Genomic DNA, 15,885 nt, shown 5'->3' with positions numbered 1-15,885 from the left:
TTATTGTGAAAGGGCTCAAGGGAGCACATGTAGCACTGTTGGTTTCTCTCCACACCCGCTTGCTGTGGGATGATGGCCGAATCATTTAATTCAAGAGTGAAGGCTGCATAATTGAAGCAACAGGGTCAAAAGTCTTGTGTCTACAGGAAAAGTGCATTGGTTTAACTTCAGTCAGTTTTTGAAGTCAACATTATTAAGGTTTGGCTAAACAGAGGAGATTAATATCACCTTTAATTTACTTCAGACCTAAGCTAATTTAAAACAATAGTTGTTCTTTTTAGGGTAAAATTAATATATCCCCACAAGAGTTTGTACTGAATTATCTAAATCAATTAAATTCATATCCTAGATCAAACTAGTGTAACTCTACCATGGAAGTAAGTCCTTAAATAGGATTTTAAAGCTAAATATCTCACTTAAGTGGTTAAAGTGGAGCCCGAATCCTGCTGAAGTTGAAGGAGACCACCTAGCCACACACTGAAGTGTTTCTGAAATGAGGATCACTTCTGCTCTTGAGCCAACCTTCACTGCATGGAGCAGCCTTAGGAGCATGGCACATGACAGCAACTAATTCTAACTCCTTTTGTGCTGATTGGGATGTGTCACTTGTACCTGTGTAGCAACAGCCTCACAGAGCCCAGGACTCAGGTTGGACCAAGGAGCTGCCTTCGTGTTTGTGTAAGTGCTCAGGCAATAGCCACATGCTGAGCGGCTCTGTGTGAGTCTAACTCCCATTGCTCAAGCTGCTGCCGTGTTTCCTGTGGGGAGACACATGCTGTCTTGTAGCCATGGGTCCAGCTGACCCTGTGGACTCCTCCAAATCCATGACGCCCTGATGGAGTTGTGCTCCAATATATGTTATTGAGGTTTCTCCTGTCTCTGAGCCCTGAACATGGGAGGAGCGTTCATGGTTGTGTCACTCAGTATCATTCTTCTCTCTGTTTAGCCCCTGCCTGATGAGTCTGTGCGTCTTGCTGGTGTGGTGCTGTTTGCCCAGCTCAGGTTGGTGTTGGGCAGAGTGCTTCCCATGCAGGTCTCTCGGTACACACAACCTGCCTGGCCACAGCACCTGCAAGAGTTGAGCACATGGTGCAGCCTGCTGCTGTGAACATCGATGTGAACATTGGTATGAGTCTAAATTGGCTGTGTTGCAGCTCCCTGTGAGTGCCCATTGGCAGAAATATATGTGAACTTTAAGCACATGCTGAAAATAGCTGCAGACTGTGACATCTAAATTGCTGAGTACATTTTTTTCTCCACCAGAAAGATGCTTATGGCTACCTGGGGTATGGGGAAGGTCAAAGAAATTCTGCTTGAATTGTAGCGCTCAATTATTATTGAGATGTAGCTTAAGAATAATTTACTGGTCACTTCCCAAATCTGATGAACAACAAAACAGATGAACCAGGGCAAGGCAGCACTTGCTGAAAAAGTAATGATGTGCAAATTATCTACCCTGCTCCAACTAACACAAATATTACCTTTTTTTTGAGTAGAATGTATTTTGTACTTGTTCAAAAACTTTGTAGAAAAGCTCACTGTTAATGAAACAAGACCTTTTATGACTCAAAGGAGTGGAGCTATGAAACCTAATCTGTAGCACATATGTTTAGGTAACTCCTTGGGAGTGGACAAGTAATTTCATTTTATGTAATGGAATTGGCAAGTGGAAGAGCAACTGCCACTGAAATTGCTTTCACTCTGTCTTTCTGGGGGGAAAAAGAGCATATTGAATGTGATGCTCTTGTCCCTTGTACTCAGTTTATAGTGGAGAAAGTCCACAGACTAAAGCACACTTACATGCGTGAGAACATAATTAAGCCCATTCATTCTGCCTTTAAAAAATGATTTATTTCATTAGGACTAAATGTTGATAACTGCACACTGGATGAGCTAAGGATTTTAGAGTGTGGGTGAAAAGCTAAGTATGTGTAGCAACATTTATGTCTGAATAACTATACCTAAATTTGCACTTTAGAGTGCAAATTGATTGCAGAGATGCAGAAGCCTAGAGGTTTGCAAAAGAGCAACGCTATAAAGGCATGTAATTTCATTAGCTTATGGGACTGATAAATAAGTTGGGAAAGAAGTAAAAGAACTCTAATTACATCCCAGACAAGTCAGTATATCCATAGCTTATGTTTGATTTCCTGCAGAAGAAATTGTGTTGCAGGAGAAGGAGTCTCCATCTCTACATAAAGATCCCTCAAAAAAATGTTAAAGAAAAAAATGAGGTTGCTTCTTTAAATCCTAAGCATAGATTTAGTTTCCTTTGTCAAGTATCTGTGTCTGTTACTCTAAGTCTTTCTCCATCTACAGATATGGACAACAAATCAATTCTCTTAAGTCTCATTGTCTGCAGAGAATCAAAATGGTGCAAGAAAGTAGGAGCTGATGGTATGGTCATAAATTTATTCTATAATTATTAGAAAGGTACTTTGAGGCCTTGGTTTCCTCACCTGTTGAACTGCAAACTGCTTGCTTGTAGGTGAGGGGAGCTGCAGGAGTTTTTACTGATAATAAAAGGCAGCTGACTTTTGTACTGGAAATTAGTTGGCAATTTTGTGCTTTCTTCATCCTACTTTAGTGCTGATGTACGTCAACTGTTATTGCCACTAATTTGTTATAATAAATATGTTTACTTTGGAGGAATCATGAGAAATGGTTATCTCTCCCACTAGTATGAGGGAAGCCAGTTAGTGCATTTCCTGTGTAGCTTTTCCAGCATGGGCTGTACTGAGCATGGTAGAAATCCAAGTATTCCCACTTAAAGGTATCATGTGTAAAATTATTGATGGAGAGTAAGTGAGCTTTTAAGTGTACAAGAAAGTAATCTGATACTGGATCTTTCAACTTGCTTGGCTCTTGTGGCAAAAAACAAGAGCCTGCAGATGATGTTGGCACTTCTCCTCCTGTAGATTGCTAATATTTCAAACTGAGTTTTAGAAAAGAACCAAAAGAAAACAAATGCAAACAATAGAATGGGTTAGAAACCTAAATAAAATTGTGTGGAGTCTAGAGGTAATGGTGGAAATCTTGTCTTATGATTTCAGAGGATTTTTCTCATGGGAAAAGTAACACTTTGCTTTAATAAAAGATAATAAATAGTTACAAGCACAACCCACTTGCTGTTTGATGTAATGATGTTATCTGTTCTTTAGGCTCTTTTCGTTTCTGTTCAAGGCATAAAATAATTATTGAAGAGGGCCATTTCATCTTGGCAGAGTACAAAAGTCCTCTTGCTAATTGCCACATCAAATGGCCAGAGGACCCCAATGGCAACCTTCAAATGGCTGTGAAAAAATTCAGGCCCTCACTAAACGCTGGGCACTTCTTTTTTTGTGTGCGTGTGATTTCCCATTGCAGATTAGGTTACTTGGGCCGGGCTTATCGCACAGGAAAGGCCCGGCCGCAGATTAGTTCTGCACGGCTGCAGGTCTGTTATGCCAGCTCCATCCTTGACCAAAGCGCTGGCCAGCACCTCCATTGTAGTCTGGTGCTACACGAGAACACTGCTCTGTCCGGGCAACAAAGGGGGCTGCCGGAGGGCCGCTGTGTCTCCAAAGTGTTGCTCCTGCGCCGCTCGTCATGCACCAGTGACATGAGTGCCAGGGCCAGACTTTAACCCCACACAGAGGCAGAAAAAAAGCTGTCAGTCTCGGCTTGTTCAAAGACAGCCCCTTTGTGAAGATCAGACTGAAGTGGCATGGTCCATGTCCTCGCTAAAGCATGCCAAGGAGGTGGAAAGTCATAATCTGCTTTGTGCTTATTGCCATTCACATTTTCGTCCATAGCTGGTGCCCAATTACCAGTGCTGTAATTTTTTTCTGCTCTTAGGAAGCCATAAGAGTTTAGCTACCACTTATCCAATCAGGGTCATGACCTGATGTATTTAGGCTTTGCAAATATAAGCAACAGTTCCCTTATCAATGTCACCAGGCCTCTTTAACACTTAGCAAGCAGAAAGATAAATATACTTGGCAGATACAATTTGATCCATTGCTAAGCCTTCCATTTTACCAATGACCCATGGCGCTCTGCCATTCAAGGGTAGGTTAACTGCTATAACCTTATACCCCTCAGCACCAGCTCAGGAACTGGCCAACTCATGCTGCCAGGAAAGGCTCACGTATGGCTATGGATAAAATTAATCTATAACAAGGGTTTTGTATAACTCGCCATGCGATCTTTTATGCATTGGAAAGTCAATGATGATTCAAAATTTGCCTGTACTTGTTCAGTGTTGGCCCAGTTTTAGCAGAATTCCTCCTGACTTACACCAGAATGAGAACTGGGCTCTGCCTCTGTCCAGAGTCACTTCAATAAGGAAGCCAAAGCCAGCAGGCTTCCATGTCCTATTAGAAATAACGCTTTGTACTTCTTGCTTTGATTAACTGGCCAACTTAAATATTGCTTAAATGCTCAGATCCATCCACCTGAAATTCTGACCTTTTCTTTCCTCTTTCAGATCCTTTCCAAGACCTCCAACAGCTAAAATGCCTCCAAGAGCTAGGAGAGTGCTATAACGGCCTCACTGAAGAACCTGGAGCTCTAAGCTGTATTTTCAGGTACAAAGTAACACAAGTATACACTTTCATATAGATGGGCACACAAAATACCTAAAATCAAATATATGTATCCTTTTATATACTTTGTCTCACTTATTTCTAGCCTCTAAATGATGTTCATTTTCTTAGTTCATTTCAATGTATATTACTGTGCGGTAAAGCTTGTTTCTGTGTTTATTTAGTATTAATATATAATAGCTGGTTTTCTCTTGCATTTATGTTATGTAGGAACACCACAGTAGGCTTTTAGTCAGCATAGTCATCCAAATCATCTAAGATTATTTTCAAAATCATAACAGCATTTTATAGTGGTATATGAGCTTAAACTAAAAACAGTGTACGCCAAACAGTTTCATATTTACTTTAAGTCCTTCTAAATCCTTAAGACGTTAATCTCTCCAGCAGGTTTTGAAATAAGTATTCTTAGCAGGGTCGTAATTGATAGGAACTTAGAGATGGGCTGAAGATGCAGCATGAGATCTAGAGGAGAAATCTCTTTTAAGCAGAATAGGGGGAGAACTCAGGTGTAACCCCCTGCAAACATCCCATAATAAAATGATCAAGATAGGCTTTCTGCTGTCTTGAAAGCTTGTCTTGATTGACTAGGGGGTTTAAAAGTTGGGGATGTCCGATTACTGCCTCTTCAACAGCAGCTTGAGAAACATTTATCACAGAATGAAACTTCCAGATGATATTTTGAAGTCTAAATGTAAAAACTGATATTGAGTAAACCATGGAGGCATTGACTAGCCATTTTCCCTATTTGCCTTGAAAATCTGTATCCAAGTTTTCCCTATTTTTCCCCTCTGTACTTTCTTTGAGGCTCACATACAGTTTTTATTAAACTTAAACTGTATGGATGTATGCATAGGAAGATTAATGAAAGACGCTTTTCTATCAGCTCCTGTCTTATGAGATACTTGTCAGGGAGGCAGTATCTTAACCCATAGGCAATATCCTAAGACATCTCTCACTGTATGAGAGCTGCCCAGCTCAGAGGCCACCAGAGAGGGTCTCTTCCCACTTTGGGCAGCAGGCACTGAAAGTCACAGCTCGGCGGGTGACAGATTTAGAGCCCCATGAGCTGAACAGAGATTTGCAAGCAAGGGGGAGGATAGCATAAATTTCGTATGCCTTCGAATACACTTTTCTGCATTCCTACTGACTCTCTAATGTGAAGCGATTCAATAAAGCCCTGTTGTTCACCATGCTCTGGGACATGAAGCAGCACTGGCAAACATGAGGCAGACCTTGCACTGACCATGAAGACTTTACATCTTTCATTTAATTGAAAACACTTCACAAGTAATTTTTGACTATTTTCATCATTTTGGCAATTTTTATGGTCACTACAAACATCTATCAGAACAACATTCTTGAGCAGCTTGTAATACTTTAATTCTTAAGTGCCTAAATGCTCGTTAGCTAATAGGAAAGGATAACATTTTATTAAAATCAGAAACTACTTAGCACTTCCATGGAATCCAAACCAGAGTAAAAAATGTCTAAAGTTATTTAGTTTCATATTAAAATGGCTTAGCCAAAATTAATGGTTGAGTAGCTGCACCAGCTTATCATATATGCAGCTAAATGGAGATGACAGCGTGTTAGTTACCATTAAATCACAGAGTCAACGTTTCCACTTAAATATATATCCACACACACATAAAGGATTGCTTGGCCTTTAGCCCCAGGTCTGGAACCTGGAGAGGACATGCTCCTTAATAGGCCAAACATTCCATCCCCTCCCACTGTAGAGTCAAGCTTCAGATAAAGAAAAACTGCTAGGTCATTTGTATAGTCTGAGTTAGCACAGAAATATTAGTAGGATGCATTTAGGATTGAGTCTTCACCATTCACTTCACCATTAACTGCAGTATCGGTGCTGTAATTTTAAGGCAGAGACTGCAAGGGGTCTTATGTCTTTGAGAGTTTCCTGGACAAGATGAAAGAGGCAAGGGAATGAAATTTCATTTAAAGTTTGCATGGCAACATCACTTTAGGCAGACAATGCTATAATCATCGTTAAGTACAGTTTATCTCCCCTTCTCCCATTAAAGTGATCTGATAAACTCTGCACATTCTTGGAGCTCTGGAGGGGAGAGCAGGATCCAGTGGTCCAGAAGGAGATCAAGCTGATGCTTTGTTGGGCCGGTATGAGCTTTGCAAGCCATACTGCTGGCTGGCTGGACTGCCGCATTCAAACTTTGTTGGCCTAGTCCCACATTATAATATTGCCATGACTCAACTAAACTTGGAATTTAATTTCCTTAGAGTTCGTAACCTTTGGAAGCACTTCAAAGTTGTCTGTTTCGGTGGTAGCTATATGGGACTTAAGGCAGATGATATATTTTAAACTATCCTGTTTATCTAGGGTTGAGATGCTAAGGAGAATAAGGAATTCTTTTTGTTTTTTTAATGATGTGTTAGGGCATGGAGTTTCCTGAACGTTTAGCAAAGGGATGTCAGGGTGGAACAGCTGCACTTATTAAACCAGCAGTGAAATCCAACTCCTTTTCATCTCCTCAGTTATACAACTCTCTGAAATTATTCCACAGGGCAATGTGTGAATAACTGCTAACTAACGTATGATCAGACCCATTTCAAGGTGATACAAATGGGACTGCCCACGTAGTGCTAACATAGGTGACGGAGCCACTGCTGAGACAACAAGGGTGTCACAAATTGATTCAGGTGAAGTGGCTTGATTCCTAGCTAATTATTTATTCCTAGCTAATTATTTTATAGTTCGTTGACATTTGGCAAATGTGAGAAGCGCAAACTTTGTAGCCACAAGGTGCCATGAGATAGCTGTAAACACAAGGTCTTTGATGTGACAAATGGTACTTAGGGGAGCCCTGTACAGGGAGCTCACTTGCAGGGCTACTACTGCCAAAATAAAAAATAAATTAAGCCATGATAGCTGTTTTGATCCCGCCTGGAAAAGTCTGACATATGAAGGAAGCTAATGTACTGACCTTACCTTTCTCGATCAATTCTTTGTCCCTACTCTAGTTACAGTTCGGATGATGTTTACAGAAAGTATAAAGAGAAATCACCCTGTAATTTATGTCAGGATAAAACTAAAGCACTCATGGGAACAGATATTGTAATCAAATATCACTTTGTAATTTAAAAGAAAGATTAGAAATCTTCAAGCATCTTGTAAAAACAAGAATACAGCTAAAATAACACAACACATTTGCAAATACCCTCTGCTATCCTTCAAAATCAGGCAGGGTGCCTGAAGTGATAGTACACACAACCAGGGTGGAGATGGGAGGACTGATTAAAATAGTTGATTTTAATGGGGTTTTAAATCAACAAGCAAGATGCCTTGATTTAAAAGACTGACTGTAGTCTTTGGTATTTCTTCATTGTTTTCCTATTAAAAACTGTTTTTTCAGTGACTGACAAACTCTCTCCTTTTCACTTAGCAGAAAGTTTCCCTGTGTATCTTCATACTTATTTTGGAGTTTGCCTTGCCTAATGTCTTACTCATGCATTACTCAGGTCCATCAAGCTGCATTTAGATGAGAACTGAAAATAAATTGAATATACAAAACAGTAATTTACTAAAATAAAGCTACTCTACACATCAGAGCAAAAGGTGATTTTAACCAGAAGGAATAGGGATAGGTTTCTTAAAGGAATATGAGGTGTAGGTATTAAATGTAACGGCTTCTGATCAGAATTTGAGATGTATTAGGTAATATCTCTCATAGCCTGACTCCATTCATATGTTGGAAGGCAAAGACAAACATCCTTCTCCAACCCAGAGGAATTTCTGAAGTTACAGCTAAATAGCCAGTGCGAGAAACTTACCAAATAGGAAGAGGTGCCAAAGGTTAATAGGGCCACAAGCTCTGGCAGATGAAACCTGGCCAAAAAATATCAAAAATCACACTGTGGGTCACAGATTATAGGGTATCACTGGGGATTTGAAAAGACTGGGGTCTATTCAGGTATGATTATGTTTTTTTATCAAAGGCCAAGGATGATGTAGCCTTTGTTTTTCTCTTTCCTGCCCTAACCTGGAATAGGTCAAGGTGGTTGGGCATGTAGTTTAGGACATCCCTAGGAGCAAGCATCTGGTTTAAGAAATTCCAGTTGTAAAGCACTTCAAAAATTCCAATTAGCAGGGATTTTGACAAGCCAGCCAGGCACTGTTTTTCTAGGAGCACCAAGATTCCCAGCCCGAGTTCATTCCTGCTCTTTGGAGCAGATATTTCCCTCCTGGAAATCTTAGGGCTGTTTTCCTCTATGCCATATTCAGGTTGCACATCAATTTGCTTATGCTGGGCACTAAGAGCCAAAAAGATAACAATGCATATTAAATTGGCAGTCACAGTCAGCATTTGTTCATCTATACTTTATACTTCAGAAAAAAATTTGTCACAATGAGAAAAGATATCCAAGTGAAAAAAGGTATTTAGAGGAACAAATCTGTATCTCAAATCTGGGTTCCCGAGTCAAAATCCTTTAATACATGCAAATTGATCATTTAACCAAATTAGAAGCAGTGGAAAAATATCCCACAAAATTGTATATAGATTAATTATATTTTGAAACTTTAAAGATTGTTTTATTTAGAATTATTTTTTCTCCTCTCCCTTTTCCTCCCCAGTGGAAAATGAAGTGGGGGGGAAAAAAGTGCATATTTTAAAATAGTAAAAGTGTGAGAAACTAAACATATCCTCATTGTCAGCACTGCCTTCCAAACAAAAGCAGAAATAAAAGAGGCAAAGTATAGAAAACTTGCTTTGTTTCTGATTTCAGCTTTCTCATTAGTTATCTAAAAAAGCTACTCTGAATTATATTTCAAAAGGAAGGATAGCAATTTTGAAATGCTTTTGTTCAAATCATTTAGTCAAATATTTCTGAATTAGTAAATCATGTTTCATAAATCAGCTACACTACAAATAAGGGGCCTGATTCCACTCCTAGCTTTGACTGTGGATAAATATTTCAGAGGTTCTTGTGTTCAGGTACTTCATTAAATATAACTTTCTGGGAACCTGTGTGGGTAATGATATCAATGCTGAGATTCATTTCATTCAGATCATATGTAATTGCCAGATTAAATGCTGACAATAGTAAAGATACTGTAGGGAATGCTCAGTTGTGTATTGCTAAGTACGTGAGAACATGATTTCTTTCTGTATGGAGTTTCACACTGTTCAGGCTACTGACCTTACCTATGCTGGTGTGGAATTTTGCTTTCTCTTGTGTTTGACTAAGTTGCAATATTCTGTGTCTGAGAGCTGCTACTCAGAAATACATGCATTTGTTCATGACTTTGGTTGTGCAGTGTGCCATGTCTTTGTCACTCATCACAGTATTTTTGGGGGAAAAATTACGATAAGTTTGGGGTTTTTTTTTTGAGATCATCCTCTCACCATTTTTTAATTTCTCTTAAAGACATGGTGTCCTTGGTCAGCAAAAACCAGATGTCTGATAATCATAAATGCTACTTTCTATTCCCAGTCCTGTGGGCCACAAAATCTGAGAATAATGCTTGAACTAGAAAAGCCCTCAAAATGAGTAAACTAATGTTTACTAGAGACACGGTGGTAATTTTCATGCAAAGCAAATATTCATTCTGAAAGGTTGTGTCTCAATACGAAACAGACTTCAAACTATCATTTTTGGAATAGAGTTTGTGTGGTGAGATAGTTGCTTTCCATTATTAACCTATCACTAGGTCCATTTTCTTGTAATGTCCTTTATGAAGAGCACAGTATTTTCAAATACAAGATTCTCATCTATTTTTTAAAGTATAATTGTATAGCAAATAAGCAGCCATATATTTTTCAGTGAAAAATTCTTCAGTAAATAGTCATCTAGGTTGTATATGCTGCTGTGCTAATGGTCATGGATGAATGGAGAGGATGGTTTTCTACAGGTTTTTTTACATCAGTGAAAATGATCCACATTGAGATCAGTCACAAATTGTTTTTTCCTAAGCTCTTCTCTTCAAACACCTGGTCTTGAAACGCAATTTTCAGAAGTCACATGAGCCCAGTTTCTTATGAGATTCTGGGTCCAGAAAAGAAACCTCCTTTTATGAAAACAATTTGATAATCATCATGCTGTCTGTCCTCTATTTTTACAGCAGAACAATAGAAAATTGATTAAATTGAGCCTCCTCCTGTCCTGTATTTCAAGGTGAAAGCTTGCAAGCTTCCTCAGCAGGCATAGCAGATGTTTCTTGAAGCCAAATTTCTGAGACCCAGTTCTCAAAGTAGGAAAATCAGGCCTCTTTACACAAATACTATGTCTTCATTTGCTCAAGTACAAATCATTCTGCATTTCTAAAGGTGGTAGACTTTGTTGCTCAGACACCTGCTATACACTGGGCCAAAATCTTTAAGTATTTGCATGTGGGCCACCAAGCACTCTGCCAAAGATCTCAACAAATTGGATCTGCATAGCTAAAAGTGTTGATCCCATTGCCTTTCCCACCATACCATCTTCCCTCTTTTACATTATTACATCTAGAGTAAAAAATTGCTGATTCCTAATAGTTATTTAAAAGTTGGCGATAGCACAGGGTAGCTCCAAGAATGTTATATAACTTGTAGAGTGCCTATTAAAGTAGAGGCTTTGCCACTTAAAAAAAAAGGGGAGGGAAAAAAAAAAAAAAAAGCCTGTGAGATTCCCACCATCTGGATGGAGTCTTTTTTCTTCCCAGATGAATTAGTTGTCAGGGGAGGAATTATTTTAGGCATCAAGTAACCCCTGATTGTGAGTGACAGACTAACACAAGAGCAGATGCAAGGTTGCTGCTGCCTCTCCATTATGCGGGAGGGAGCCCCAAGCGTGTCCTACTTACGGTGTCTGCTCACGCGGGTTATTGAAAGAGTAACTGGAGGTGGGTCAGACCCACGAGCAGCTCATACCCCTTGCAACAGATGTTCTTTCACAAGGGAGAAGGCAAACACTGGATATTCCTGGGGATACTGGAGAAAGAAGGGTCTTCACTGCCTTACAGCAAGTCACTATTTCAGATTGGACTAATGACTAATTCAGTTCAATATACTTTTTAATTTCTGTAGAAGTTACAAATTAACTCCTGGGGTAACACCTTTGCTTGTAACAGCGTCCTATGCAGACCAGTACCTCAATAAATCCATTAATAAATGGAGTAACTGGTGAAATTATTGAATGCATTCTAAGGGAAAAAAAAATCATTTCATCACATTTTACTTGAGCTTCTGGAAAGCCTTTCATTTCCATAAATATGGATATGTATGAATCTTTCTGTGTCTGCAGATGCTGCAAGCCTTTTATGGGGATCTTTAACAGTGCCTCCTTAGCCACTTCATTCATAGAGATGTATATAAGCTATATTCAGTTCTATAGCTGACAGGGCATTATTAATAGAACTGTGTGAAATGCTGTCTAGAACATTTTGTCACTTATCTGCTTTCTCTGTGAAATTTAAACTCTGATCTTACTCCCTTAAATCTTCACCAAAGTTTCTGAATGTTATTAGCATGTCTGGGTAAGTCTTGCACCTGAAGCAGGTTTTGGATCAGAGGACCCCAAGGAAACTGGAGCTGGTCTGAGTCCCCGAAACCAAAGTGAGGTATTAGGCTGTGAAACCACTTGCAGTCCAAGAGGAAAATACGGTCTGTGGCGAATAGACACTGCAAGGCACAGCCCCGTGTTTCTCAGTTCTGATACAAAAAGAGCACGTGGTTAAAGCAAACAGGTATATGAAATAAATGCGTGCTAAATACTGATGAAAACTGCTTGTTCTCTCTTTAGGGAGTGTGATGCAAGGCTGGAGGACTGTGTCGTGTGGAAATAAATACAAAACAGTGCCATCTTGTGGCAAACGGGGCGGCTAGGAGAGAGGAGGGGAGCCTTGCAAGGTCCTCTGAGCTGCAGAGCTTGGGATGAAGCTCTCCTGGAGCTCAGGCAGTACCTGCTCCCCTTCTCTGCTTGGCCTCAGGAGCCTGTAAGAGCTGCTGTCAAACAGAATTACCCCCTAAAAAGTCCAGTTTTGGCAATATGATGAGTAACAGCAGCACGGTCCAAGTCAGATGGACATGATGGTGTTTGCCCCGTGTGCTTCCCCAGGGGCTCTCACCAGGGGCTGGTGTCCATGTCACGGTGGCTGAGCACCCAAGGGTGCTGCCCGGAGTGGGGCTGAGAGGTGCGCAGCAAGGTGCTGTCTGTGCCTGGCTCCCATGCCTGATAGCAACACTGATATTGCCAAAACCAGGCATTTATCAGGTGCAGCGGCTGTGGCAAAAGTGCTTTGAAGGCCTGACTAAGACTCCTGTAATCAGCAGGATTTTTTGTCTTTGACCTAAGTGGAACAAGGCTTCAACCTAGGGCACGTGCCCTTCTAGCACTACCCAGCATTTTCTGTCTTGCCCCAAGTCTTTTTTTTCTAAGTCATGTGCCCTGTTTACCACGGCAGTTGGTAGCAATAATATAATAAAAGTCTGATAATTATATTAGGAGCCATGGACTGTCTGGTACAGTATCTCCAAATGAGTAATAAATACTCAGAAGTTACTCCATTAATTTGTTCCATTTTATTGCTGTGGAGATAAGAAGTTGTACAGATGCTGTTACTAGAATTTGGTTTCAAATACCCAGAAGGAAAAACTCTCAGATTTTTTGAGATCCATCTGCTCTCAAAACCTAGAAAATGGTAAGGACCAGGATGATTTTTGGAGAGTGTTTTCAAGGGTATTGGATAATTTTTCTTTGAAATTGTCAAAATCAGCCTTTAGGTTAATGTACTGATGGTTATTTTTAGCTTTTGGCTCTTAGTCAAGGGTCTTAGACCTAAGGGATTTCACATCTTTAGATAAGGTGTGTTAATCATCTTAAGCAGTAAACATAACTATTTGCCATAAATGTAAGGGCTACAACATTCTGAGCACTGCCAAGAGGAAAGAATAAAACACAGGTAACTCCTGGGCAACCTAGAGTAACCTTCTTGCCATTCAGGCTCATTTCTTGAATGTAGCATCATATATAGCATGACTGAAGTAAACCTTTAATTTTTAAAACAGTACATGTTTTAATGGCATGTTTCTAGGGCAGTCTGTTTTTAATGGATTAATCTTCCTCTCCCATTACTGTTGAAGAGTCTGGCAGTTCCTATGTTCATCTGTGAAAATTATCTTCAAGGTGTCTCAGATTCAGGCACCTTATAAGTGAAGTCTGCAAAATCACTTGGAAAACAAAGATCAAAACATCTTTTTTTTGTTGTTGTTGTTGTTCTTGTTTTTGTTATATACAGAAAGGCAAAGTTGTATCTCTGTCAGATATACTTTTATTATTATTATTAGAGTCTATGGAAAAATGAGCAAAGTCACTCAGGAATTAAGATGCTTATGTGTTATCCTAGAATAGGCTTTTGTGGAGCATCATTCTTTGATACTTTAACGTAGCCCATGGAAAGCATCAGGCTGTGATGACGCAGCACAGTAGCACATTGAACCCTACCACTTTGAGACCAGATCTGCGACGGGCGCTATCAAGCTTCCCAGGCAATCATGCTGTCTATATAAAGAATAAGGTCTTGAATTATCAGATTCTGGCAATGTGTGTTGAAGTTTCCTAGCACCTAAAGTGGCAAGAGTGCTCAGATTAGCACAGTCATGATCAAGGGAGTCCCTGATGTTGGTTTCTTCACACTGTCCTGCCAGATGGGCCCAAGTGGAGCTCTTGGCTATAGGAAGCACTGTGGCCCTACTCCTGGCAATACTCAGAGCAGTCCTCGTGAGCTGGCAGGGGACTGCAGAGTGGATAAGACATGCAGTGCAGAAGAGGAGCTGAGGAATATGCTGGACTATGACAGAACCTGCTAGCTGCAGGTCTTTGTTTACCAGGGGTTTCCCAAACACAAGGAAGACTGTGTGAAGGGTAAAGAACAAATTGGCTGGTTTTCTGGGAAAGGCAGCACTGTGCTATTTGAAGGATGCAATAATTGATGCAATAATCTATTGCATAAAAAGGTGCTTGTGCGCTTTTAAAAGTGGGCCCTGATTCTTAATGGTACAATGTTGACAAATATTTCCAGCCAAAATGATTCATACCTAAGCTGTCCTTACCCTAGGCTCTCTAATGTATGTTGAATGTGTCTTGTAAGATTCAGCCTTAAAATTACATATACATATAAAAGAACCTATCAGGCTAACTATTTTTGCTTATTCTAATTCAATACAATTACCTTTTCTCTTTGAGAAATAGAATGGTATTTCCCAGGTGCCTAACCAGGAAAACTAAGCCATACTTAGTTTTAGTTTTTAGTTTAAGTACTTCCTCACTAGCTGAGGTAAGGAGATGATTTCCTGTTCACTGAGGGGAATAAAGTCATACGCTGAGGCATGGAGTTTAGCTGATAGAGCATCGTGCTGCTTCTATTCTAAAATACCAGAAATGAATCATTATTTTATTATTTCTGATCTCTGCTTTGAAAATATACCCCAGGCCTTAAAACACAACAGAGGAATTTATTCCAGACCTTGACAGCCCTGACGCTAAGGAATTACTGACCGTGCCGTCACGGGAGGAACTGACGCTAGACTGCGACTACAGCAGGTACGTGAATATTATCAACACACGTAAGTAAAAGCAGAGATTAAAAAAAAAAGCATTTTAGTCACTTTTAGGTCATAACTGTCCAGTAGATGGTGTTATGAGTCACAAAAGATTGGAAGTTTCTCAAGAAAACTGAAGTGACCTGAGTGTTGCAAGGTGTTCAGAGGGTGAGGGGAGAAGAAAGAGGATTGATTGGTTGAGTTTTAAAGCATAGAATGGGTTGTCTAACATTCAGGATGCACTTGCATAGGCCCAATGTGCTAAATTAGTAATAAATTTAGACACAGGGAAACAAATCCCTAGTCTGTGATTTGCTCTCCTTGCAGGACTGAGGATCTGCACAAATTCCTATACAGGCCATGAAAAGAATATTTGTCACCTGGACTATTTAGCCTGATTTTTATTCCTAGAAATGAATTTGAGTGAAATATTCAAAGTCAGGATAATTTAAACCTAAGACTTTGATCTGATAATTTCTTTTCTAAGAAATGCTACTTTCTGCAAATAAATTACCATGTTGCTGATTGCAACTGGATTTTTTGCCTTCTTAAGATATAGGAAGGCAGGTGAGATAAGAGAAAGGGCACAGAGGGTTTCCTTTGCAAGTGAAAAAGAACTTCAGGCTGCTCTAACCTGCTTTGGGAAGGTAATACTCCATGGGGCTCTGTCCCGATGGCTACAGTTGCCAGATCACATCACACTTTGGCCCCAATCCCATTTTATAGATGTAACAGCCATTCGCCAG

Source organism: Nothoprocta perdicaria, unplaced genomic scaffold (genome assembly GCF_003342845.1).
Source record: "Nothoprocta perdicaria isolate Ctin4 unplaced genomic scaffold, notPer1 scaffold_15, whole genome shotgun sequence".
In the NCBI taxonomy this organism is placed as follows: Eukaryota; Metazoa; Chordata; class Aves; order Tinamiformes; family Tinamidae; genus Nothoprocta; species Nothoprocta perdicaria.
Note: the sequence above shows the minus strand (reverse complement) of the source record.